The sequence below is a fragment of the Gorilla gorilla genome, chromosome 6, assembly GCF_029281585.2.
Source record: "Gorilla gorilla gorilla isolate KB3781 chromosome 6, NHGRI_mGorGor1-v2.1_pri, whole genome shotgun sequence".
NCBI classification, from domain to species: domain Eukaryota; kingdom Metazoa; phylum Chordata; class Mammalia; order Primates; family Hominidae; genus Gorilla; species Gorilla gorilla.
This window is the reverse complement of record NC_073230.2, coordinates 25,966,881-25,993,843: the sequence shown is the minus strand read 5'-3', so window position 1 is coordinate 25,993,843 and position 26,963 is coordinate 25,966,881. Positions and strand designations below refer to the sequence as shown.

Genomic DNA, 26,963 nt, shown 5'->3' with positions numbered 1-26,963 from the left:
GAAAAATAAAGAAAACCAGGTCATTATTTTTCCTTCCCTGAAATAAAGAAGCAGCTTCTGCTTAGTTTGGAACAGTCACTGCAAAAAGGGAAGCTTGTGTTTATTCAGCTCTGTTCTCAGCAGTCCATTTCATTAGGCTTCTAGTGCTTTTTTTTTTTTAACTTTGTTGCAGTAACTTGTGGGTACTGTAAAGCCTACTCATTAAGTGGAAACTCAGAATCCTGTAATGCAGAATATAAGCAAAAGACAATATAAATACACACCAAAAAATGCAAATTAATTTCCAAATATTCTGCAGGCTCAAAAAAAAGGAAAACCTGAAAATCTAGCTACTTTTTCAAGATCATAATTTGCATTACTAATAATTTATATTTCCACCTATAAACCTACATAAACTTAATGTAAAAATACTTCACATTCTTGATAAAATATATGAACAAATTCAATAAGAAGAGTGTAAGCTACAATATATTTGTCACAGTTTGAAATGAATTCCTGCATAATTTTAATCACAGTTACTACACAGGATTACTTGATAATTCCAAGCCAAATGCTTAATCTTTTAAAAATGCACAAGTCCACAATAACATGTAGCCTCAAAAAGTACTATTTATAGAAGATGCTGATAATAACAAATGTGATCATAATAAAGATAAGATGCTTAATATCTTTTTCCTAAAATAATAATACATAAAATACATTTCAATCCAGCCTCCTAGAATAAGTGTAGTGGTTACCTTCTGCTGTAAATAACGGCTCAAGGAAATTCAGACTCACCACAGAAAAACTGTTAACACCAAATCTAGTTCTTAAAACAATTTTAAACAATGTTGATTCTATTTGAAACTTAAGCAACAACAACAACAAAGTCTACTTGTTCTTAGCAGGCTAAATTTCAAACAAAAAATGATCCTGTTTTCCAGTATAAAAATAGAATAAAAATAAAATTAGGGATACAGGAAGATATTGAATCACATCATACACATTTGCACTGAGGTAAGAGATATAGTTTAGTAATTGGATCGCTTTTGATACTTATTCTTCTTTTGGCTGAGAGGACACACATTGTCAGGTTTTCTATCTCACTAGTTGCTTCTTGTCTCATTTTCTGGTTCCTTGTCTATTCCCTGACTTCTTAACTCTGGTTCCCTGGGGTTTAGTTCTTGGTCTTCTTCTCTACCTATAGTCACTTCCTCGGTAACCTCATCTAATCTCATGATAAATATCACTATGTGTTGGCAACTCTCAGATATGTATCTCTGCCCTGGATCTCTTTCATGAACTCCAGACTCATATACCCACCTGCCTACAAGCAATGTCTACTTGTATGTCTAAAAGATATATCAAAGTTACCATATCTAAAAAAAGATCTCCTGACATTCCCCCTCAAACCTGCTCCATATGCCATCTTCTCCATATTGGTTGTTGGCAACACTAACCTTCCAGATGCTCATGCCCAAATCCTTGGAATCATGTTTTACCCCTTCCATTCTCTCACAATCTGTATTAAATTCATCAGGAAATCCCTTTGACTCTATCTTCAAAATATCCTGAGGGTTTTTTGGTGTATGTGGTTGTTGTTAATAATATGAATAATAATTCTCTCTACCTTCACAGCTAAGAGTATAGAATAAGCCAATGTCTTTCTCAACAGGATTGCTAGGGTCCTAAACTATAATTGAGATCATGTGGTCTTCTGCTGAAAGCCCTGCTATGGCTGGCTATTTTGCTCAGAGTAAAAACCAACACCTTCAAAAGCCCTGTGTAGTCAGACCTTTCTTTCCTATCTGACCTCACCTGCATCTACTCTCCTCTCACCACTCTAGTCCAGCCACTCTGATCTCCCTGCTGTTTCTTAAACATTCCAGGCGTCTCACATCCTAGTGCCTTTGGCCTTGCTATTCTTAGTGATCAGAAAACGCATCGCTCAGATCAATTTATGGCAAAATTCCTTACAGTTTCTCACACCTTACCCTGTTTGAAAATTGTAACTTTCCCTCCATTCCCACCTGATATCCCCCATCTACTTAACTCTTTCTTTATTCCATAGCACTCACTAACTTCTAAAATTTACTTACGAATTAAGTCTATTTTGTTTCTGTCTCCTCCTCTTGTAATGTAAGCTTTAGAAGAGCAGCAATTTTTTTGTCTATTGTGTTGACTGGTACATGCCAAGCCACATAGACTAACACCTGCCACATACTAAACACTCACTAAATATTTATTGCATAGAATGGAACAGAATAGGATGATGAATGGAATACATATAGGTTGGGAAATCATAAAATAGAATGGAATGAATAAAATGGGATCGAATATAGTACAGTAAAAAGTAAAAGAATAGAGCAGAACAGGTTGGTAGGGCAACTGGCTGTTTTCAGTTTTGTTACTCTACTTCATGCTTTCTATCACTAACTTTCTCTGCTTTAGGTTCTAATCTGTTAAAAAACAAAAAGATTGAGTTATAAAGAATGAGATAGCTATGAAATGATCTGCACTTCTCAAAGAAGTTATATATCCAAATTATAATGACAGGAAAATTAAATAACTAAAATTGAGTTGAAAATGGTAAAAAAAAAAAAAAGAATGCCTTTCCAAAAAATGAAGGCATTCCTAAGCAAGAAAAGTAAGCTATCTCAGTATCCTACAAAAAAAAAAAAAAAAAAAAAAAACTGGGGAGAAGGGAGAGAAAGAGGAGGAAGAAGAAAAAAAATCCTGCAAAAGTAGAAACAAATGATTTTGGAAAGAATAAATGAAATGCCTACATTCCCAATTTACTTCAAAATAACATTTTCCCATAAGAAACTGTGTGTATGTGTGGGTGTGGGTGTGCGTGTGCATAAAATATGACTTTACCAAAAAAAAAAAACCACCTTTTTATTTTGAAATAATTGTAGATTCTTGGAGAGTTGCAAAAGTAGTACAAAGAGGAATCTTGTGAAAGCTTCACCTAGTTTCCCCAATGGTTACATCCTATATAATAATAGTACAATATCAAAATCAGGAAGTTAACATCCTTAAAATGTTAATAAATTGAAGCATACCTTATGTAAACTGTTGAAACTGGCTTTTTTTCCTTCAATATAATGCCCTAGAGGTCCATCCAAGCTGTTGTCTGTATCAACAGTACATTCATTTTTATTGCAATGCAGTATTCCATGGCATGGATGTACCACACAGTTTGTTTAACTATTCAACTATTGAGGGACACTGTGAATGTTTATTGTTTTGAGTTATTTCAAATGAAAACAGCTGCAGTGAACAACTGTGCACAATATTCTGTGTGAACATAAGTTTTAATTTTTGTAGGACAAATTCCCAGAAGTGCAATTGCTGGCTTATATGGTAAATTTGTTTGTTTATTTATTTATTTCAGACAGAGTCTTGCTCTGTCACCAGGCTGGAGTGCAGTGGTGCAATCTCAGCTCACTGCAACCTCCACCTCCCAGGTCCAAGCCATTCTCCTGCCTCAGCTTCCTGAGTAGCTGGGACTACAGGCACGCACCACCACACCCAGCTAATTTTTGTATTTTTAGTAGAGATGGGGTTTCACCATATTGGTCAGGATAGTCTCAATCTCTTGACCTCGTGATCCTCCCGCCTTGGCCTCCCAAAGCGCTGAGATTACAGGCATGAGCCACCACACCTGGCCTATTTTTTATATCTTTAAAGAATCAGCCAAACTATTTTCCAGAATAGCAGTATCATTTTACATTCCCAATACCAATGTATGAGCGCTCCAATTTATCCACATCCTCACTAACATTTGACATTATAATTTGAATTCTAGCTATTATCATATATATATATATATTTACCCACTGATATTTAATACATTTTTGTGTGCTTACTTGATATTTGTATATCCTCCTCAGTGAAAAGTCTTTTAATATTTTTGCCCATTTCTTTATTGCTCTGGTTGGTTATTTTACTGTTGAGTGTTGAGAGTTATTTATACATTTTAGATATGAGTCCTTTGTCATAAATGTAGTTACAAAAGTGTTGCTTTTTCTACATAGTGAAGGTTACACCAATAGACTCACATACACTTATTAAAGCAATAAATCCAAGAGCTAATTACATACCAGATACAACTACAGACATATCTCATTTTATTTTGCTTTGCTTTATTGTGCTTTGTAGATATTTTTCCTCTTACAAATTGATGTTTTGTGGCAACTCGGCTTTGAGTAAGTGTGTCAGTGTCATTTTTCCAGCAGCAGGTGCTCACTTCATGTCTCTATCAAATTTTGGTAATTCTTGCAATATTTCAATTTTTTTTCATTATTATTATATCTGTTAGGGTAATCTGTAATCAGTGATCTTTGATGTTACTAGTGTAATTGTTTTGGAGCACCACGAACCACACCCATATAAGACGGCAAACTTAATCTGTAAATGTTGTGTGTGGTGTTCCGACTTCACTGACCAGCAGTCAGTCTCTGACTCTCTGCCTCTCCTCAGGTCTCCCTATTCACAGAGACACAAGAATATTGAAATTAGGGCAATTAATAACCCTACAATGGCCTCTAAGTGTTCAAGTGAAAGAGAAAGAGTTGCACATCTCTTTCATTCAAGAGTTAGAAATGATTAAGCTGAGTGAGGAAGGCATGTTGAAACCCAAGACAGGTGGAGAGCAAGGCCTCTTGAACCAAACCACAAAACTGTGAATGCAAATGGAGGGAGGGAGGGAGAAAGGGAGAGAGGGAGAAAGGGAGAGAGGGAGACAGGGAGGGAGGGAGGGAGGGAAGGAAGGAAGGAAGGAAGGAAGGAAGGAAGGAAGGAAGGAAGGAAGGAAGGAAGGAAGGAAGGGGTTTCTTGAAATGGAATCTACTCCTGGTGAAGATGCTGTGAACACTGTGGAAATGATGACAAAGGATTCAGAATATTACATAAACTTAGCTGATAAAGCAGAAGCAGGGTTTGAGAAGCATTGACTTCAATTTTGAAAGAAGTTCTAGTGTAGGTCAAATGCTATCAAACCACATCAGCATCACTTGCTGTAGATAAATCTTTCATGAAAGGAAAAGTCAGTCGATGCAGCCAACTTCATTGTTGTCTTATTTTAAGAAAGTGCCACAGTCGGCCAGGCATGGTGGCTCACGCATGTAATCCCAGCACTTTGGGAGGCCGAGGAGGGCAGATCACGAGGTCAGGAGATCAAGACTGTCCTGGCTAACATGGTGAAACCCCGTCTCCACTAAAAACACAAAAGATTAGCCGGGCGGGGTTGCAGGTGCCTGTAGTCCCAGCTACTCGGGAGGCTGAGGCAGGAGAATGGCCTGAACCCGGGAGGCAGAGCTTGCAGTGAGCGGAGATCGTGCCACTGCACTCCAGCCTGGGCAACAGAGCGAGACTCCGTCTCAAAGAAAAAAAAAGAAAGTGTCACAGTCACCCTATCCTTCAGCAACCACCACCCTGATTGGTCAGCAGCCATCGACATTGAGGCAAGACCCTCAGCCAGCAAAAAAGGTTATGACTCAGTGAAGATGATCATTAGCAATTTTAAGCAATAAAGTAATTTTTAATTAAAGTATGTATAGTTTTTAGGCTAATGCTGTTACATACTTAAATGACTACACTATAGAGTAAACATAACTTTTATAGGCTGAATAAGGTAAGTCAGCCAGATTTCACAGGCAGACTGCATTTTAGCTGCTCTAGCAAAAATATTTAGTAGAAGTTATAACTATTACAGAAACTTAGTTTTTCTGGTTACCTTGGAATATGATTATCCATGGGGTCTCTAATCTCAAATTCTTCAGGACAGACCATTGCAAATAAGCAAGGCCACAAAACACACAATGGAGAGAAGTTTCACTGTGAACACTCTCAGGTGAGGGGAGACTGGTGACTCAGCGATTCTCCAACTCTGTCCCTGCTGGAGAACCTTCTATGGATATATTTACATTTGTTGATGCACTACATTATTAATAGGGAAAATACCACCCCATCACTATACAACACAAAATACCAACAAAGCAAACAACTTGCCTATTTTAAAATGGTAATAAGTTCTATAAGCTTCATCCTAGGTGTTAAAGTCAAACAAAAGACTAACAGAATGAGAAGGAGAAAGAAGGTGTCAGGATAGGTCAGGTTGAAATATAAGGAGAAGCTATAATTTATTGAGTATCTCCTTGTGTCAAGCACTGTGATAGGTACTTGTCATCAGCTAACTAGTCTAATCCTCATAAGAACTTTGAGAGTTCGTATTCTGAGTTTACAGGTGACAAATCTAAGAGTCAAAGAAACTTTATGCCTTGATCCAGATGTGACCCAGTGAGAGTGAGATGCATGGGACTATATATCCCATTCTAAAAGCTGACTTCTTGCCACTATACCAAGAATATTTCCACAAGTTTATATTCTGAAATCATATTCTTACACTGAAAAGATTTTTTTCAAAAGCAAAATAGAATCACTAACTCTAAAAAGAACATCTCTTTCCAACATCTATGCAATCATTAGGCTAGGGCATGTAGTGCTTGGCAAAAGGGGCAGGAAGAAAAGCAGCCAAAAATTTAGGAGATATTCAAATTACTCCCGTTCACATATTCCTGCAGAATAAGATCACAGTTTTGTCAATATGCATAATATAAGTGAGAATAGAAATTTGTATTGGGAAAAAATAATGTAATCTGAGGAAGTAAACTTGCACTAAACTCAAGAAATTTTAGTCTAGAGATTCACAGGCCAAAGAATAAGAAAGTCAAGTTTTATTCTTTTCCCCTCTCTTATTTTATCCTATATAAGTAGGGAGGTATTTAGGGATGTTGTAGTGCATAGTGAACCAGTAGGTAGAATTTTGCCACTTAACATATAATTCTCTTGACACTACAGTGCACATGTGCCCTTTCATTCATTTCATACCTGCCATTTTATTTCTTAAATTTATTAAATTTCCCTCAATCTCCTTATGGATATCTGTTTGGCATTCTCGCACCTCACACTTGTAGCAGGCACTGTTCTGGGTGCTGCAGATACAAAGTACTAATACACAATGCCTATTCCAAGGAACTTAAAGTCAAGCCAAGCAGTTTCAAGCCTTCTGCTTTATGGTGCCCGTGGCATATCCATAATTTTTTACTACACCCCCTAGGCTAAAAGATATACCTAATAATTGAGTTTCTTGAGTTGTCAAGTCCAAACAATTTAATAGCTATTTACATCCTAAAAACTCAACAACTTCTGGTCACTACCCAACTTCACAAACCTTGAAGTCAGATTGGAAACTGCCATTCTCACTTCTTATTCCACAATGATATTCACCAAGTATTTGATTCTTATCACAGCAACTTCCAAAACCAAGTTTTACAAAGAGACATTATTAAAAAAAAAAAAAAAAAGAAAGCTAATGTTGAAACTGTGAACTATCTTGAGTTAGTAGTTCATTTAGTGCTTGACAGGTGCCATTGTGTTTCCATTCACATTTTAAAATGTCCTACAGCACTCCTATGTCCACCCTGGGGTGTCTAAGCACACACTTTGGGAACTATAAGTTTAGTGCAGGATTTCTCAACTTTGGAACCACTGACGTTTGGAGCCAGATCATTTTTTTGTTGTGGGGGAGCTGCTCTGTGCATTGCAGGATGTTCAGCAGCATCCTGTGCCTCCATCCATTAGATGCCAGTAGCATCACTCCACCACCGCTCAGTTTTGACAACCAACAATGTCTCCAGATATTGCCAAAGGTTTCCTGGAGGGCAAAATCACTCCTATGTGAGGTTCACAGGTTTCCTGGAAGAAACAGATAAGTAAGTCAACATTTGCCAAGGAATAGCATCATGGCTCTGACAAAAGTAGCCATTTGGCAATGACCTCCACAATGCAAATCCAGTGGTAAATTCTTTATGTATTTGACCTAGATGATCAGCTCCCGCTTCCTGAAATACTGTCTTTCCTTAGTTTCTAATAGTCCACATCCTCCTGTTCTCTTAATTCATTAACCACTCCTACTCATTTTTGTTGTTGTTGTTAGACTCTCTTTCTGCTCCCTAAATGGTGGAGTGGCCCAGAGTTCAGACCTCAGAACTTGTATCTTCACAGACTATGCTCACAGCCCTGGTAGGCATGTCAGCACCATAACTTTAAGTACTATCTATATGAGGATGATGCCCAAATACGTATCTCTGTTCTGACCCTTTTCCTAAACACTGTCCTTTCAACATCTCCACATTGATGCCTGGTTGGCATCTCACACCTAATAATACAGCCAGAATCAATTAACATGTTTTCATTCTTAAACATGTCCTTCACTCAGCATTCACCAAAGTGCCACCAAAATCCATCCAATTATTGAAGCCCAAAACTTAAAGAGTTGTCCTTGAGGCTTAGCTTTCTTTAACCTATACCAAACCTATGAGATCTTATCAACTCTGCCTTCAAAATATCCTTCAAATCTGATAACTTCTCCCCACCTCCAGTGTTGTCACCTAGATCCAAGCCAGCAACATCAATTAGCTAAATCACCATGACAGCCTCTAGCTGATCATCCTGCTTTCACTTTGGGTCCTACAATCCCATCTTACAGAGCAGCCAGAAGGTTGCCTCTTAGTATTTTACTACATAAATAAGATCATGTTATTCTACACACTTAGATTAAAATCCAAAGATCTTACAGTGGCCTCAGGACTTTATCATACAGCATCTTGGTGTCTTCCTGGTCGCATTTCTTGCTGCACTTCTGTTGGTCTCAACCTTGTAAGCCACTTTTCTTTTTTTTTTTTTTTCCTAAAATACACTGAACGAGTCCAGGACTTTTAAATATGCTGTTCCCTATAATTAGAATGCTTGTCCCTCAGATATTACTGCTGTTCACCCTCTTGCTTCTTTGAGGTGCTGATCAAAATCACCTCAAAATAAATTTAAATTTTATGTTTTAAAAAATATATTCCATCTCCTCCATAAGAATGCAAGCCCCACGAGAGCAGGAAAATTTTACCTTTTTGTTCACCAAGACTGTAGTTAGCACTTAATATAGCATCTGGCATTTAGTGGTATCTCAATTCATATTTTTAAACAAATGAATACCAGAAAATATGATGAACAGATCTGCATGTGGTGTCACAAAAGTAGAGAAGAAAGGCATGTGCATCTGAACAGGGTGATAGGATAAGTTTCATAGAGCAGGCAATGTTTTAGCTTGGTTTTGAGAAGGGAAAAGCAGAAAGGGAAGGAAAGCACTCCAAGTAGAGGGAATGGCTTGGTGGGTCAGAGCTCAGAAGACAGAAGCAGCAGGGCTTGTTCAGGAAACTCTAGGCGAGTGAACAGAGCTGGGGCACTGAGCAGCAGTCCTCAGCCATTTTGGGTCTCCACATCATGCAAATTCACCATTCACATGTCCCTCAGAAAATCTTCCATGTCGTTTTCATGTAAAGATGTATGTCCCTCTATTTATGATGTATCAGAATCTCTTAAGGTGTGTGGGTAGAGAATTTGGAAGGAAACCTAGAGAGAAAAAATGACTCGATAAATACACAGGGTCTGTCAAAAAATAACTTTAAAAGGTGTATGTTTATGTGTGCATGATAATGCACACTTAAATATTTCTATTATTATCTTGAAAGTGATGGAGGCATTTTGAACTAAGAATTACCATAGTCAGAGCATTCTCCTAATTTATTATTTGTAAAATGTGATATCTACATATTGCATGACATAAATATACCATGAGCTATTTCTTCATTCCCGTTATTGAGATTTTAGGTAGCTTCTAATTTTGTCACTATAAATAACAGTAATTAATATACTTCATTAATTTTTAACATATTACACACTTAGGATAAATTTCTAGAACTAGATTAACTCTGTGAAAGACTATAAATATTTTAATGCTCTGATACATAGTGGTAACTGGTCCTCCAGAAAGAAAACAGACACATATTCTCCCATCAGTAGAGTACAGGGCCTTTTGCCACAATCTTATTAATATGAAGTATTTTTAAAAATATTTCCAAATTTAATAGATTTATATATCATGATGTTATTTTGTGTTTTCTTGATTATTAATGATGTTGAGCTTTGTTTCATGTATTTACTGTCACTTATTAATCTTTTTAAAAAAGTATCTGCACATATTCTATACAAAGAAAAATCTTAGAATTTTCCTGTACTGTAGGACTATTGCTAACATTTAATAGTATTAACTGATTATTCAAATATTAACTTAGGCATCCTATGTGCCAGCAACTGCTTTAAATGTTTTATATATATTAGTTCATTCAATCCTCCTAACAGTCATATGAAGGAGGTTTTATTAAGGTATTTATATTAGAGATGAGGAAATTGAGGTATAGAGAAGTTGGTAATTTGATCAAGTTCCACAGCTATCAAAGCAGGGAGGCAGAGTTTGCTTCAGATATGCTCCTAACCCCTCTGTAGGAGAAACTCTAAGGGGAAAATGAGTTTAATTTTGTATATGTCATTTTTCATAAGCCTATAGAACATTGAAATCAGTGGTTCTTGAATAGAGATGATTTTATTGCCCAGGGGTCTTATGGCAACTTCTGAAGACATTTTTGATTGTCACCACAGAGTGGAGTGTTGTGCTACTGGCATCTAGGGTGTAGAGGCCAGGGATGCTGCTAAACATCCTACAATGGGAAGGATAGCACCCCACAACAAAGAACTGGCCAGTCCAAAATGTTAACAGCATCAAAGCTCAAAAACCCTGATCTAAATGGATATATCTGTAGGAAGTCTGGAATTTAAAAAAGCGGTCTAGGCCACAGAGAAAGATTTGGTATAAATAATACAGATTTACCATAAAGGATTACATTTTCATGAATCACTATGAACATATGTTGTTATCTAAAATTCCACTCACAGTCTGCTTGCCATCAAATTTATTATTAAGATTTACAGAATTAAATAGACTATAAAATCTGAACATTTAAACACATAATTCATTTAGAGAGGGCCCTTGTATTTCAGTCACTGTACAGATATAGAATTCCTGTTTCAGTTCCAACAAAAATATTTCTAAACAAAATTCCACATAATTAATTATTATGTTTGTCACCACAATGCTTGCAAGCAAATAAGGTCATTGCTGAGTAACACAGAATGGAATATTTTAGACATTAGGAAATTCCAACCAGAGAAAAACATAAAATTAAGGAAAGAATGTATTAGAGAGACAGTTGAGCCCCAATTAGAGTCATTAGCTTGGGAGCCCCTTGTGAAAGGACTAGTGCCATGTGGATAGATATGGCAAGGCATAGTTGGTGATTCAAAGAGTTTCTTCAGGAAGTTAAGAGCTACTTTCGCTCTTCTGGAATCTTGGCTGGCACACCGGGCTGCCAAGGTCACGTTCTACTGGCGGGCTGCCAAGGTCACGTTCTACTGGCAGGCTGCAAAGCAAAAGGCACCCATCCATGCACATTAGCAAGGGGCAAGGTGCCAACTGGAAGGCATGGCAAAGGCTATCTGCTTCCAGAAAAAAACAAATGTTATAACCAGTTGTATTTTCAATCAGAAAAAAAAAAAAAAAAAAAAAAAAAAACACGGTTCCTTGGATATTTGAAACACTTTACGCTATTTCCAGCTGGGAAAGTTAAATAACCATCACTATGGATGCCATGTATTTAGTATGGTGGAGTGTGTGCTTTGGAGTCAAATACCTGGACTCAAATTCTGGCTTTCTTACTTATTAGCTGTATGATCTTAGGCACACTACATGCTTGGTGTCAGTTTCTTTATCTATAAAATAGGGGAAATAATAGTATCTATCTTCTAAAATTCTTACGAGAATCATGTAGGTTAACATATGTAAAGTCCTTACAATAGTGTTTTACTTATGCTAAATGCTCATTAGTGTTGAGTATTTTAATATACTTTTGAACTAAAAACATTACATTGTTTAAATTTCAATGTTCCTTTTCTAAATATAATAGTCTTACATTACAGACAAGAAAACTCTGCAAGTTCTCTGTACCTCCTTCACAAAAATTCTTTATACATCCAAGGCTGTCTTAAGTCTCCTCTTAACTTATGTCATCATAATTCACTTTGTTTAATAGAGTACCAACATTATCTTGAAATATCACGTAAATATTTCATGTCTGTTTAACCCCCGATATGTCTACGCCCTGACTTCATGCAATAACTTTTTAATAGTATATGCTGGCCTATCTTGGAATAAGGGCTTCTTTTAACATCTAGAACACATCAAGTTCTTGTCTACTGGCAAGCCTTAGCACAGTACTTGACACACCATTAGGATTCAATGAATATTTGTTAAAGGAAAGAATAAATATATTTAATAAGGTTTCTTCAATTTGATGATGACAGTGTTATATGTAAGAAAGAAGGCAGCAATTTTACACTGTCTATAAACTTTCCCACCCAACCTTTTTTTTTTTTTTTTTTTTGAGATGGAGTTTCACTATTGTTGCCCAGGCTGGAGTGCAGTGGTGAGATCTCGGCTCACTGCAACCTCCGCTTCCCGGGTTCAAGTGATTCTCCTGCCTCAGCCTTCTGAGTAGCTGGGATTACAGGCACCCACCACAATTCCTGGCTATTTTTTTTTTTTTTTTTGTATTTTTAGTAGAGATGGGGTTTCAACATGTTGGCCAGGCTGGTCTTGAACTCCTGACCTCAGGTGATCCACCCGCCTCAGTCTCCCAAGGTGCTGGGATTACAGGCATGAGCCACCGTGCCCGGCAAACATTTTCCCCTTTTGCCTTATTTACTATAAAAGGTACTTATGCTTCCCATTGAGATTTGTTTCTTTTATTTTGTTTTATTTTAAACAAATTGGCATATGGTAACATTGACATTTTTGGTGTACTCATTTTAACACATTTATAGATTCCAATAACTGTAATCACAAGCAAGATGTAGAAGAGCCTCATCACCCCTAAAATCTCCCTTATGCTCCCCGTACCCTAACCCCTGGCAACCACTGATCTGTTACCTACCAAATGTTTTTCCTTTTCAGTTTAAACAACAACAACAACAACAAACTTTTTGTTTGGAATAATTTCAGATTTTCAGAAAAGTTTTCAAGATAGTATAAGTTCCCATATACCTTTCACCCAGTTTTCCATAATGTTACCATCTTACATAACCATAAGACATTTGTTAAAACAAAGAAATTAATCTGAGTACAATACCGTTTACTAAACTACAGATTTTATTTGAATTTCATCAGTTTTTACTAGTATCCTTTTTGCTGTTCTAAGATCTCATCCAGGGTCCCAGGTTGCATTTACTTGCTGTCTCCTCTGATCTGTGACACTTTCCCATCTTTCCTTGTTTTTCATGACCTACATGCTTTTTGAAGATTCCTGATCAAGTATTTTACAGAATATTCCTGAATTTGAATTTGTCTGGTGTTTTTTTGTGATTGGACTGAGGATATAAATTTGGGGGAAAAACAACGAGGTGAAGTGCCCTTCCTATCACACCCACATAAGTAGAGTAGAGAGCCACATGACTTATCACTGGTGATGTTCACCTTGATGACTTGGTGCCATTGTTTGAATGTGTTGCTGTGTTCCCTAAATTTCATTTGTTTGAAATTTAATCTCCAAATTCATATGTTGATAGCGTTTGGAGGTGGGGCTTTTGGGAGGTAATTAAGATTAGATAAGGTCATCAGGGTAGAGGCCCCATGGTGGAACTTGTGGCTTTACAAGAAGATAAAGAGAGACCTGAGCTGGCATGCTCTTGCCCTCTCATCATGTGATAGCCTCTGCATCACACAGTAAAAAGCCCTCCCTAGAGGCAGCCCCTCCACCTTGAACTCCCTATCCTCCTGAACTGTAAGAAATATATTTCTTTTTTTCTATAAATTACACAGTCTCCAGCATTCTAACACAGAAGTAGAAAACAGAATGAAACTTGGTTAAAGAGGTTTCTGCCAGGTTTCTTCACTATAATTTTACAATTTTCCCTTTCCTATATTCCATTCTTGGAAGTGAGTCACTAATTTAAAAGTATTATTATGACTATGCTATTGCAAGCATAATTTATCCATACCCCTATCATGTGAAAGTCATCATGTAGAGGGTGCTTTCCTTTTACTTATAACTGCACACATGAGTCAAGTATTACCATCCTGACTTCACAAGGGAATTAAAGCTCATGGCCGTTAAATAGCTATTAGTTAGTAAGGGGTAAAAATAAAATTCAAGTGTATGAATATCTGATTCCCAAACACATGCTCTCTTCTTGTCAGACTGTCCTTTCATCTACCACAACATAAATGTCAATGAGAATGAGGCGATAAATTCCTGTCACTGTTTCTAAGTATGCAACTCACAGACTTTACTTTTACTCCTTAACATACCACCATACTTAACTAGTATGTTTATTTCACAAGGCTGTGGCTGAGCTGTGTGATAATTAGCAAACTGATAAACAGGACCTGTCACTAGTAGGATACCAGACAACACAGATAAACATCATCAAGTCTAGGAACAGGAGGACTAAATGGAAAGTGAGACCCCACGGGAGAATGTAAGTTAATGCATGACCACAAAATAAATTCAGGGTGAATACCAGAGAAATGTACAGAAAATAATAGCAGACAATTGTTACAGAAAAAAACTACCGTAGTTTCCCTCTTTCCATAAAATCAAGACTGTAGAAAAATGAGTGGTCTACTACAAAGTAAGTCTATTAAGCTTGTGAAGCACAGAATAGAGCAGAGGTCATGTTGGGCACAGAGGATGATGCTGCCTGAGGTTATGAAGGACTGAAGGCAAGGCCCATCAACTGAGGCCTTAGGAAAGCTGCTGGTCTACCTTTCACTCTTGTGGCTAAAATTGAAGTGCTCAAGTTCAAGATTTGGGCATTTTCAAGAGTTGCAATGTCTGTGGGCACTAAGCAGATACTCAGACATTAGCTACATCTCTCTGGAACTTAACTATTCTCCCACATAACTTTTGGGTCAGACTGGGATGAACCAGTATTCCCTCCATATACAAAAATCCAATGGCTTTCTCTGTATGTAAGGGAATTTCCAAGGACTTAGAACCTTAAGGTTACTTCTGGCTTTAACTTCCTGTCTCCACTAAATTATTGTTTTTGGCTTTGCATTTTCCACCTTTATCCCTGTCCTGGCATTGATTCTGTTGTTGACAGAAATTAGAAAAAAAAAAGTTTCTGCTTTTGATCCCTATTTATTTTATTTATTTAAAAATAAATCACTCATTAATTTGTGGCCTTTTTGTGGGCATTTGATTTTATTGTAGCATTGGAGACGAGTGCAGCACAATCACTGTAAAATGCAATTCGATACAAGCTATTTTTCAAGTCTATTGGCTCCTCTCTCTTATTCCTTTTCCAAACCTTTTCTCCTCTGTCCCAAACCCCTTAGTTTGGTTCCATTCCTCTAGAAACAACAACGGTAACAGATATGTTTCTTCCATTCTCCTGGCAGAGAGATTCAACTCTCTCCTTCACCTGTCCCAAAATTTACTCCTTAGTCTCTTCTGGTAGTTTTTGTTAGAAGATGAGAAAGCAGAATGGAGAAGCATGGAGACAATTTTTTATTCAGGATACACTTAAAATGTTTGCTTTACGATTATTCCTGTTAGTTAAATTTTTGTAGTAGAGTGAGAGTAAGTTAGCCCCATAGTTCAGATGATCCCAAGAGAGTTAGGAGAATGTGGAAATGTGTTAGCGATAAGGATATTCTAGTAAACTAATTTCCAGGGGAAGCTGGGAGAAAGCACACACAGATATACACATAGCATTTTAAGCAAGCATTTATTTCATAAATGTGTTAACTTTTTAAATATTTTAGAATATTCTATCTTCCATAAGAGTAGTAACTATAACTAACTTATTTAATACCCTCCCTAGTATATTCTCTTGAATTTACAGAGGCTTATGGAGGATTTTTGTTGTATACTATTTAGTTAATAATCTCCTATTTCCTTAAAGTACCTTAACATTCACACGTGTTTTCCTTAACCCAAGAGCTCTTATATATCCAGAATTTTAATCAGATGAATCATTCAGGGTGGTTTAAATTTCCATATAAGTAAAGGTCAAACACTGGAACTATAATGTATTAGCTAGATTAAGTAGAAGTCTTCTTAAATATATACATGATCCTTATGTTCTTAAATAGAATATATTGAATGTAACTGAATGTTTCCTCACTGAATGTGGGTCATCCTGGAAATTAAATATTGCACTTTTTGTACATATAATAATGTCCTGTTGAGGAATACATAATTGTTCTCCAAATCTAAACAGTTCTTTCTTATTTTGGGTTCTTCCAAATTAAGTTACAAATTTTAGTTCAAATTTGTGGTTTAGTTGGGAGCTGATTCGGGAAAACATCATGCTTATAGTAGAGTAGAGAAATGAGACAGTAAAGGAAGGCAGCCAAGAAAGCAGGCAGATTACCACAGTGACAACTGGAGCTTCATCCTTCCAGGGACCTCTGGTCACCAGTGCACAACACATACTTTAGACTTAACCAAGGGGCAAGGAAACTGGGATACTTACACATCAATTCTGTCAGTCATTCATTGCAGCCTGCTTCCTGGTGGCATTAATTCTCTGGCACTTTTAACCTGTCATGCACCTGGGTTGCAGTGTAGGCTTGAACTACAAAAGAAAGCTCTGAGGCAAAGAGAGGTTTATGCAGACAAGAGCCAGGCCGGGGAACATAAAAATGACAGAGCCCTGGGAGGTCTGAGTGGGGCATCTACAGCTTCTGCTACAAGCTCCTAACAGGAATGTGAGTTGCTTTGGCTACCATCTGGTTCCCCTCTCTTCCTCTTTATTGTAGAGTTTCATTGATCATTCCTTGCCTGTTCACAGGCTCCCTCTTATTTTCTTCTGTTTTGTTTGCTAAGTTCTGTGTATTTGAAATGTAAATTTCAAAAGCTGTTGTACTTGGTTATGAAATAGAAGTAAATGTTTTTTTTTTGTTTTTGTTTTTTTTTTTGCTTAATGCCTTTATGGGCTATCCCCAGAGAAATGTTTGTAGATTCAATGCAAACGTTGTTTCAAAGCCATTTCTGACACTTTCTTTTTCTAGTATTTGTTATCAATAAAATGAGATTGTTGGATAATTGAGTTCTGGATGGATGAGCTATTAATAAAGAAATGAATGTATGTAGATATAATAGAGATCATCATTGAGAGAGATCACAAATGTCCATCACAAATTTTAATCTTATGACATCCTCATTAAAATTATAGATGCAAATATATCAGGTCCATGGCAATAATGGGCTTCCTCAGTAGTCTATTTTAGGAAATTTCTCAGAATGGCTCCAGTATTATTAACTTAAAATATTTCATATTATAAATAATAATAAGAACATCAACAATAATATTTATTATATCAATTTGGGGGTGATTTAAAAATTGTATGACTTCTGAATAAAAATGATGGATTGACCAAATGCATTTGTTTCTACTCCCTTCAGAAATGCCATAAAATGACAGTAAAAGAATTAAAATGCTATAAACCTACAACAAAAAAAGAAGAGGGAAGAGATGACAAGAATGAGCAAGAGAGTTCAGTGAATTGCTGAAGATGGAAAGTGAGCTGGATAGTGATTAACAGCCCCACTGAAAGGAGAAAGCACAACCTGAAGTAACTGCAGTGAGTGAGCAACAAGCAGCCTCATGCCAGAGAACCCCTAAGAGGTTCAGAACTTGCAAAAAGGCACAGAGGAAGACGAGTGGTCAAGTGCAAGGTCAAAAGCGCAGGGACTGGTTTAAGGTCTGATTGTGTAGCATCCTTAAATCACCATGTCCATACCCTCACAGCCAAGACATTTCTCCTCCTCTCTAAGTCCCTGCCACTCTCTGTATTTACTACCCTTCTTTTCACTAGAAGAATAAAGAGTTATTCCCTGGACAAACAAAACTGAGGTGAGGCCACAGCTCTAGCAGAAACATGGGACACAAGAGCTGCACAGTGGTGGATTGAGTGCAATTCCACAAAGCACACTCACCCATCTACTTTCCCAGCTCTGGCAAACAAGCACGTTGCCTTCAAGTAGAAGCTGGTAAAATTCTTTCCTTGAGACATCTAACAACTCATGAGATGAGAAATACAGACACTAGTATGCAAGGATTCTCTCTTTCTCTCTCTCTAAATTTTTTTTTAGACAAGGTCTTATTCTGTTACCCAAGCTGAAGTGCAGTGGCACAATCATAGCTCACTTCAGCCTTGACCTCTAAGGCTCAAGTAATCCTCCTGCCTCAGCCTCCAAAGTAGCAGGAACTACAGGCATGCACTGCCATGCCTGGCTAATTTGTTGTTGTTGTTGTTTTGTAGAAACAGGGTCACACCGTGTTGTCCAGGCTGGTCTCAAACAGCCCTCCTGCCTCAGCCTCCCAAAGTGCTAGCATTACAGCTGTGAGCCATCACGCCTGCACATGCAAGGATTCTTTCTAACCACATACACACAAACACACATGTACCCACTGAAAGGGCTGCTAAATGCCCATGCCGTCTATACCAGAACCCCTCTATGCTACAATTGCCACACAAATGATGAGCTTCCAAAGATCAAATGCTTGTTTTAAATATGAAAGCTCCCAACACGCAGGAGAGATCAAAACAAACATGAAAGGAGGAGAGCAGAGAAAAAGTATAAAGTGCACGCAGAAAAATTAAAATGTGGTTAACTATAATTAATAGCCTCTATCGAATAGAGGAAGTTACCTACTACGTTAAAATAAAGAACCATGCACTTTGATGAGAAACTTTAAAAAAAATTTTAAACTCTTTGAAATTAAAACCTCAGTAACTTAAATTAAAATGTCACTAAATGTTCTTGAAGACAAAGTGAACTAAATCTACCTGAAAGAAAATACAATTAGACTCTAATCAGAAGGTCTAACACTCAACTAGTAAGAACTGCAGAAAAATAAGAGTAGAGAACACAAAGGAGAAGCAGTTATATTAAAGAAAGGAAAATAATTCGAGTAAGTATCTAAATACTGAAAACATAAGCCTCCAAGTTGAAAGAGGCCATAGAATAACCAAGAAAATGAATAAGGTAAGATGCACTGTTATACAAGTTTAGAACCACAGAGATAAAGAGAAGATTCTAAAAAGCTTCCAATGTGTTGGGGAAGCCAAATGCAAAGGAAAGAGAATCAGATTGGGACTAGAACTCACAATAATTTTCCACAAGGGTTCTATGCCCAGTCATACAAATCTATCATTGAAAAAGATAGAAAAATGACATTTTCAGGTATGTAAAAATTCAACAAATATAAGCTATTGTAAAATATTCTTCTGAAAATTAAAACAAAAATAAAACCGACAAAGAAGCTACAAGAATCCAAGAAAGAGAGGATTACGCAAAAGAACAGCAAAGGAACAGACCAAGGATGAGTGGGGAGCCTAAAGCAATTAGTTCCCAATAGAGAAAGAAGGCTGGAAGCTCCCGGAGAAAATAGAGTTGAAGTGCTGCAGGTGTGGAAAGTATTTATTTTTAAGCACATGGTAGAGACATCCAAGTATACAAAACCAGATAAATAAAGGGTACGATTTTGCAATGAACTTCAGAAAAAAGGCTAAGTTGAACTTGAAAAGTGACATGGTTATAATACATGACTTGGTTCAGCAGTAAACATTTGACTAGTCATATAAATACTATTGATTTGATTCCACTACTGGGAAGAGTAGAGAAGAAAAGTGTACATATTTGTGTGTGTGTGCACACACACAAGCACACTCCTGTGGGTGAACACATATGGGTACAGGGGAACCTCCTCATCTCGCAGGCTGAGAAAACAATGCATAGTGCTTAAAATGCATAAACAAATAATTTTCTATATGGATACGTTATTTAGAAATATTCAAGTTAAAAAAAAACAGAAGAAAGCAAGAACTGTTGAAGGTAGTTGCCGCTGTGGAGTGAAAAGGAGGATTGGGGAGAGGCAGGGCAGAGAACTGCTATTTTCATTAAAAGACCTTTCCCTTTTTAAACTAAATGCATGACTTACTTTGATTTAAAACAAAAACGGTATAGGATCAATATATAACGTTTTGATAACTTTACTTGTTCACTCATAGAGAACCCAAAATTCAAATCGGTGTTTAATGCCTGAACAGCTCTCACGATAGTCAATATTGAGAGTAGAGAGAAGAGGAATAAACAAGATGTTTATGATGTTCTAAGAAAATCACATAATTAAACAAGAAAGAACAAATTAATTTTTGGAATTGGTATATTTTAAATGAATAATTCGACCACTTCTCTTCCCATCCCTGTATCCAGAAATAATCAAATACATTAATCTTGCTTTAGAATCATACCTCTAGGAGAGCTCATAAGCTTACTGTAGGCAACAGTGTTCCTGGATGGCCAAAATGTGATGCCTTAGTATGGAAGTATTTTAATTCTTTGTGGTTTTTTGTTTGTTTGTTTTGGTTTTTTGTTGTTGTTGTTGTTTTGAGATGGCGTCTCACAGGCTGGACTGCAGTGGTGTGATCTGGGCTCACGGCAACCTCCACCTCCCAGGTTCAAGCAATTCTCCTGCCTCAGCCTCCCAAGTAGCTGGGACTACAGGTGTGCACCACCATGCCCAGCTAATATTTTGTATTTTTAGCAGAGACAGGGTTTCACCATGTTGGCCAGTCTGGTCTCAAACTCCTGACCTCAGGTAATCCACCTGCCGTGGCCTCCCAAAGTGCTGGGATTACAGGCTTGAGCCACTGTGCCCAGCCTTTTAATTCTTTAAATATAAAATGAAAGCTTTGGACCAAAAAATGCATTTGACAATTTTTTTCCAGAAGCACCAAATTTTGACAAAACATAAAAGGGTTCATTTCTCATCACACGTCAACTTTTTAAACATTTCCTTTACTTGTTTGCATTGAAATGGAGTTCAATAGAACTCCAACAGTAGAAGTGTGGTTCTGGGAGGTTAAGGGTATTGAGTTTTGCTTACACAAGCACATTAGAGGCAGAATTACATTGTATAGTTAAGGAGTTAGGGGGTAAAAGTATGAAAGGAACAGAGGATTTTTTCCTTTCCATTTTCTTATTTATAGGAAATCCAGTATTTTGTCTATTAAAGACTGTCAAGGAGCAACATATAGGTCATGCATTAACTTGATTTTCTTTAATCAGAGGGGAAAATGACTTTTTATGTTTTTATAAGGTTTTCAAAACTTAAAGTTTTTTTCAAGAGTACATTTCTCATTTGGTTCTTAATTACATACATATTAGCACATCACAGGAAAGAATTTAAAGAAATTAAATTAAGATAAATCATTCAACAATTTCCTGCAGTTTATGTCAAGTGGTTTAAATTCTTATTTTCTTAAGTAAAAGAGTAATTTGAGTGTAACCACATTCCTTAATAAAGCATATTTATATGATGCTTACAGTTTGCTAGTCCACTTACTTACTTTCCAAATCATTCAGATCCACACATATCTCAACAACTTAGAAACCAGTTAAGAGAATTATTCTTCCTGAGGTTTCTGAACACTAATTAATAATAATTATTATAATAAATGAATGAACTAAGAATAAAGTAAGTATAGTTTGAAGCAGGAGAGAAAAGAGAAAAATTGGTGAGTTATTCTTATTACCATGCATTAAGTCAATAGACAATGTTGAAAGTGAATAAAGCAAGAATATTATTTAAAGACAGAGAGGTTGCACTAGAAGCATACGAGTAAAAAATTGTTAAAATGGCTAATATGGGAGGCAGGGCTGGAGTACTGAAACTAGTCGGGCTGAAGCTGAAGTGAAATAGAGGATAATTTCTTTTCACTGTAAGCCTTTATATACTGATTGATTTTTTTAACTAAGTATCTATATTTAAATTCTCACACTTTTATAAGTGTTACATATATGTATTTATATATACATATACACATACATATATAAATATATATTTTATATATATAATTAAGCATTCAAAACTTTTACAAACATGAAGTACATCAGAAGATTGTGACACTGGGGGAAATCCCTCAGGAAGCTGGATGGAGCCAGATGGTGAGTTCACAATGCATGACCAATAGCCTATTTCTGAACTTTGAATAAAATAAAAAGTTAATGAATGTAAAATAAGAAACTTCACACCCTTTCAGAGACTTCTCAACAAGTTTCTTTTTTCTCTAGAAGATTTTGCAGTAGCTAAAAATCCTCCCTGCCAGCTCATTAAATGGAAAACCAGTATAAATCATTTGTTAGAGCTACACAGCATTAGAAGTAGCTTTAGCAAGGGCGCATTTTTTTTTTGTTCAACACCATTGAACATTGTTTCTATTCTGAAGCAGTCATGGGTTGGCTAACTTCACATCAGCAAGTGTCCCTCAACTCTGGGGACAGCTTCCATAAAGTGTTAACGACATTGTTTTCAGATAGAACATACATTATTTTATAATTGTTCCATTCTTTTTTGTTTTGTTTTAAGACAGGATCTCACTCTGTTGCCCAGGCAGAAGTGGAGTGGCATGATCATGGTTCACTACAGCCTCAACCTCCCCAATCCTTCCACCTCAGCCTCCCATGTGCCATCACGCCTGGCTTATTTTTTTTATTTTTATTTCTATTTTCGTAGAGACTGGATCTTGCTTTGTTGCCCAGCCTGGTCTCAAATTCCACTTGAACTTGGGTTCAAGTGATCCTCCTGCCACATCCCCCCAAATTGCTGGGATTACGGAAGTGAACCACCGTACCCGACCTGTAATTATTCCATTCTTAAAGCACTAAATGTGTATTTTAAAAAAAATAATTACAATAGAAATTAAATCTAGTTTTTATGGATAAGTAATGGGACAAGTAGAGCAAAATGCTGGATTTTATGATTCATTTTAAAAGAGTGAATGTCATGAAAAATCATGAACCACATCAGATCAATGAAAACCAATAAAGATTTAAAAAATTGGTGCAATAAAGATTTTAAAAATTGGTGAATCCAATGAGTTCAAGACTCTTTCCTCAACAATGTTTGAATGCATTTTCTTAATTCTAAAACAACTAAAGAAATGATTGAGAAAAAACAAGTCTATGAATGAAATAAACTACATAATGTATATAACCATAAATACATGAAATACACACAATTATCAGTTTTCTTTTCTGTTATGTTAAAGTTATTATGGGAAGCTTCTCAAATACTTTTAACAAACAAACCCTAGGGACTAATCTACTAACTTCCTCAATCTACTTTGGCATCTACTTTGGAAATCTATACAAGCATTCATGTAAATACCAAACTAAGTGTTGGATGAAAACTTAACTTGGAATTGGCTAAAGTAAAATCTCTGTCCTCATTCTGGGACAATACCTCCCCATTTTTATTGGCTGGTTTCCTACCACTTTTGATTTGCTTTTATGCCCATCTTTTTATTTACTTTTATGTCCTATGCCAACTGACAACCTTAGGAAGATGAGGAAGGAAAGGAAGGGGGAAGGAGATGAGAGGCAGCTTTCCTTGGAAGGTTATCTGGATGACATTTGACCATTTTTCAGAAGATTTTTTTTTCTTCTCTGGTTATTTTCTGTCTCCTATTTTTAATTTTCTTCTTGGCTACAGAAATTTTCCACTCATTGTTATTTTGTTTAGCTGTTTGAGGCTCTCTTACATTGAGTCATATAAGAAAAAAGGTTTAATACCCAGACAAATGTTTGGGAATAAAGAGACTCACATGACAGAAGGATAAAGACATCAAGCAAGAAAACAGAAATGTAATACAAATACCCCAGAAAAACTCTGATGGCTAAAATAGCTATTTTATCTCATGTTTTTTACTTATGTGGTTCCTTTGTAAATAGGTATAATTCCAAATATGCACACCCTAGACTGGGCAGGAAATTGTCAAAGTTAGAAAGAAGAGTGGAGATAGAGAGGTATCACTTTCTAATAATACTTCATATGTTGAAACATGGTCAACTATATTCCATAATAAGTCCCATGCTCATCGATTCCTGTCTCCTTATGTATCTATCACTACTGTAAAATTCATTGTTATTAATACTGTTAGTACAAAAGTATTTGTAAATTGGTAAAATTTTATCACTTTTAGAAATGATTTCCTAGAATAAAATTTCTATTAAAGGGAATTATTCTGGCACATAATTATGAGTTTGCTAAGTAATTTTTAATGCCCTGAAAAGTAAGTAAAGTGGCAAAGAAGAAAAGAATAAACATTAATTTTAAAGGTGATATTTCAAATTTTTAATTAAAGGATCTGACAGTCCATTTGGTCTGAAAACCCAGAAGATAATTCATTCCATTTCCTTCACTGGGCTTATAAATATATCATTTTACCTAATTTTTTTCTGTTTTCACTTATATAAAATATTATTTGTTCTAATATGCTATATTAGTAATTCTTATTTCTTCTTAGCAGCTCCAAAATCTATTTTCTGAAAAATAAGCAAATTAATTCGACCTAATTTTAAAAAAAAATATGTCATGGAAAACTTCTACAGAAGCACCCTCGACCTCCCCAATCCTCCCACCTCAGCTTCCCATGTGCCACCACACCTAGCTTACTTTTTTACTTTTATTTTTATTTTTATTTTCGTAGAGACTGAGTCTTGCTTTATTGCCCAGCCTGGTCTCAAACTCCACTTGAACTTGAGTTCAAGTGATCCTACTGCCTCGCCCTCCCAAATTGCTGGGATTACAGAAGTGAACCACCATGCCCGACCTATAATAATTATTTCATTCTTAAGGTACCAAATGTGTATTTTTTAAAAATAACTACAGTAGAAATTAAATCCAGTTTTTATGGATCAGTAATGGGCAAGTGGAGCAAAATTCTGGATTTTATGATTCATTTTACAGAACTGTTAACTGTAAATTGTCTCCTACAGAAGACAGTTTCCATGAACTTTAAACAACTTCTGTATAGAAGTTGTTATAGATAAACATTCCAGTAGATTTGAAACTAGAAAAAATAATAATACAAGTTTTCAGCATTTAGATCCCACGTGAATATATTAATACAGGAAAATCACAGGTTGATCCTTTAAATTTTTAAATTTTAATTTGATCAAACATCTCCTGTAAAAATTATTTACCAAAAATAACTACCAAATTCTGTGTAAAATGTCAGACTCCTAATTATAATTCTTAGAATGACTTTTGTATTGTGAATGCTAATTTAGATAAAACCAAAAGAGGGATTTTTTTCGGTATTATCACAAATCTAACAACTTCCTCATTGAGCCACAACATATCTTTCAGTGACTTTCAAATCTAATTCTGAGATATTACCCAGACACCCTCAGTAATTTTCTCAATGTTTAAATTTTTTTCCAACATTAACTTACTTAGATACATATAGTCCATATAGCAAAAGGAGAGGGAGGCAACTGGGAAAAACAAAGAAGGTAAAATTGAGATCATTCACCTTTAAATAAAATTATCCAAAAGACATGCAAGTTTCACTCTCCAACAAATTTTTCTCAAAAATTAGTATCAGGTAGCATTTCAAAAGGTAAAAGAAGAACATTAGAGCCACTACCACTCCCTAGTCCTTTCTCTTAGTGTTCTTCCATTTTTCTTCTTAATTACAGTCCAAGAAACAGGGCCTAACTGAGGATCATGTGGAAATGATCTTTCATTATTGAATCCATGTGAATTTCTACTTAATAACCTCAAGAACTCTTTTCTATCCATTATTCTTGTAAAAGCTCACCTTTTTCTATACTAAATCATTTAATATTGCTGACTTTTATTGTTATAATCTCTAGAATATAGACTGCTACTCTTCATTCTGGCTTACCTTTCTTTCAAAGACATTGTCTCTGAATTTCTTATTGACTAGACAGAACATTTTTTAAAGCTCAACCTAAGACCCCCTTGTCTTTGAATTAGTTACTATGCTCCATGCTCCTATCTGACCCTATCTATCCTTTTCTCTCAGGCTGTACTTCAGGATACTGTTAAGATCTAGTTGAGTTTTTTCTTTTTAAGTTATGTAGGCTATCCTAAGCCATAGATCCTTTGTACTACAAATAGAACTGGTGCAGTTAATTGAAGGCTTCCTGCTGCTGTATATAGTCAGCTACTGAGGTAGTTTAAAATTTCAGTCAGTTCTTATAACATGCAGCCAAAGGCAACTTTAATTTCCTCTGACACCCTTATGAGATTAGCTTTGATAATATGTTTTGGTGACACATTGACAAGAACTAGATGTTCCCACTGTTTGCATCTATTGTATTACAACTACTAGAGTCTGGATCTTCAGATGTAGGTATAAAGTAGTAATAAAGGCACAGTGTCAGTTGAAATATCTACAACAAAAGTTTCCATTGCTCATAAAATACCACCCCTTTAGTATTTTACTATCTTTATAGGTAGTGACCATTAATTTCTAATAGTTTACTTTGCACTGTTCACAGCATGCTTCTTTTTGGTATTGGGGGTGGTCAATGGGGAGACTTGTATATCAGTCTAACAGGAAGATGATTTAAGACACAAGAATTCTCAAATAGTAACAACTTATAAATATTGCTATACAATTCCAACAAAATAGTATAAATTACAGAGCTCATGTGATAATCCATTATACAGACTTATTAAATTATTTCAAAATTGCGTTGTGAACCTTTCCTATGCAGATTGCTGGCTTCTTGAAGGAAATAATTATTTATGTACCCCTAAAAAGTACCTAAAACAATGACTTTCATCTGGTGCAGAAAAAATGTTGAGTAGCAGGCAAAGAGATAAAAATGGGGAAGCCACAAGACATTATGTCTTTGGTGGTGAGAGAATGTGGACTGCTGCAGAGGCAAGACTGGCAGCAAGAACTTAAGAGTCAAGTAAGCCAGAAATCGTATGCAGAAATTAAGTGAAACATGTATAAAAACTAGGGATTGTAATTTCTCAAAGTCAGGTAGAACCAAGGCCAAAGGATCTAAGTTCCAGGGAACAGATATACAGCATCCTATTCTGTTCTGAAAGACTAGACTTAGTTTTACAGGCAACAGTCCTATACTCAAAGAGAGGTCCCATTTCATCAAGGATTAATATATTCTATGTTTCAG

The 26,963-nt window shown here is 36.1% G+C and overlaps 1 protein-coding gene across 4 annotated transcripts in view; it reads right to left on the bottom strand.

The window, feature by feature from the left end:
• HDAC9 (histone deacetylase 9) overlaps window positions 1-26,963 on the bottom strand; it is an 857,715-nt gene that overhangs the window by 456,488 nt on the left and 374,264 nt on the right. Inside the window, exon 2 of one of the 4 annotated variants that reach the window (XM_063708396.1) lies at window positions 9,334-9,450. The exons of the other annotated variants lie outside the window; for them this stretch is intronic. The gene's annotated coding sequence lies outside the window, so the exon portion shown is untranslated. The remainder of the gene's footprint in view (window positions 1-9,333; window positions 9,451-26,963) is intronic. 4 annotated transcript variants of the gene reach the window in all.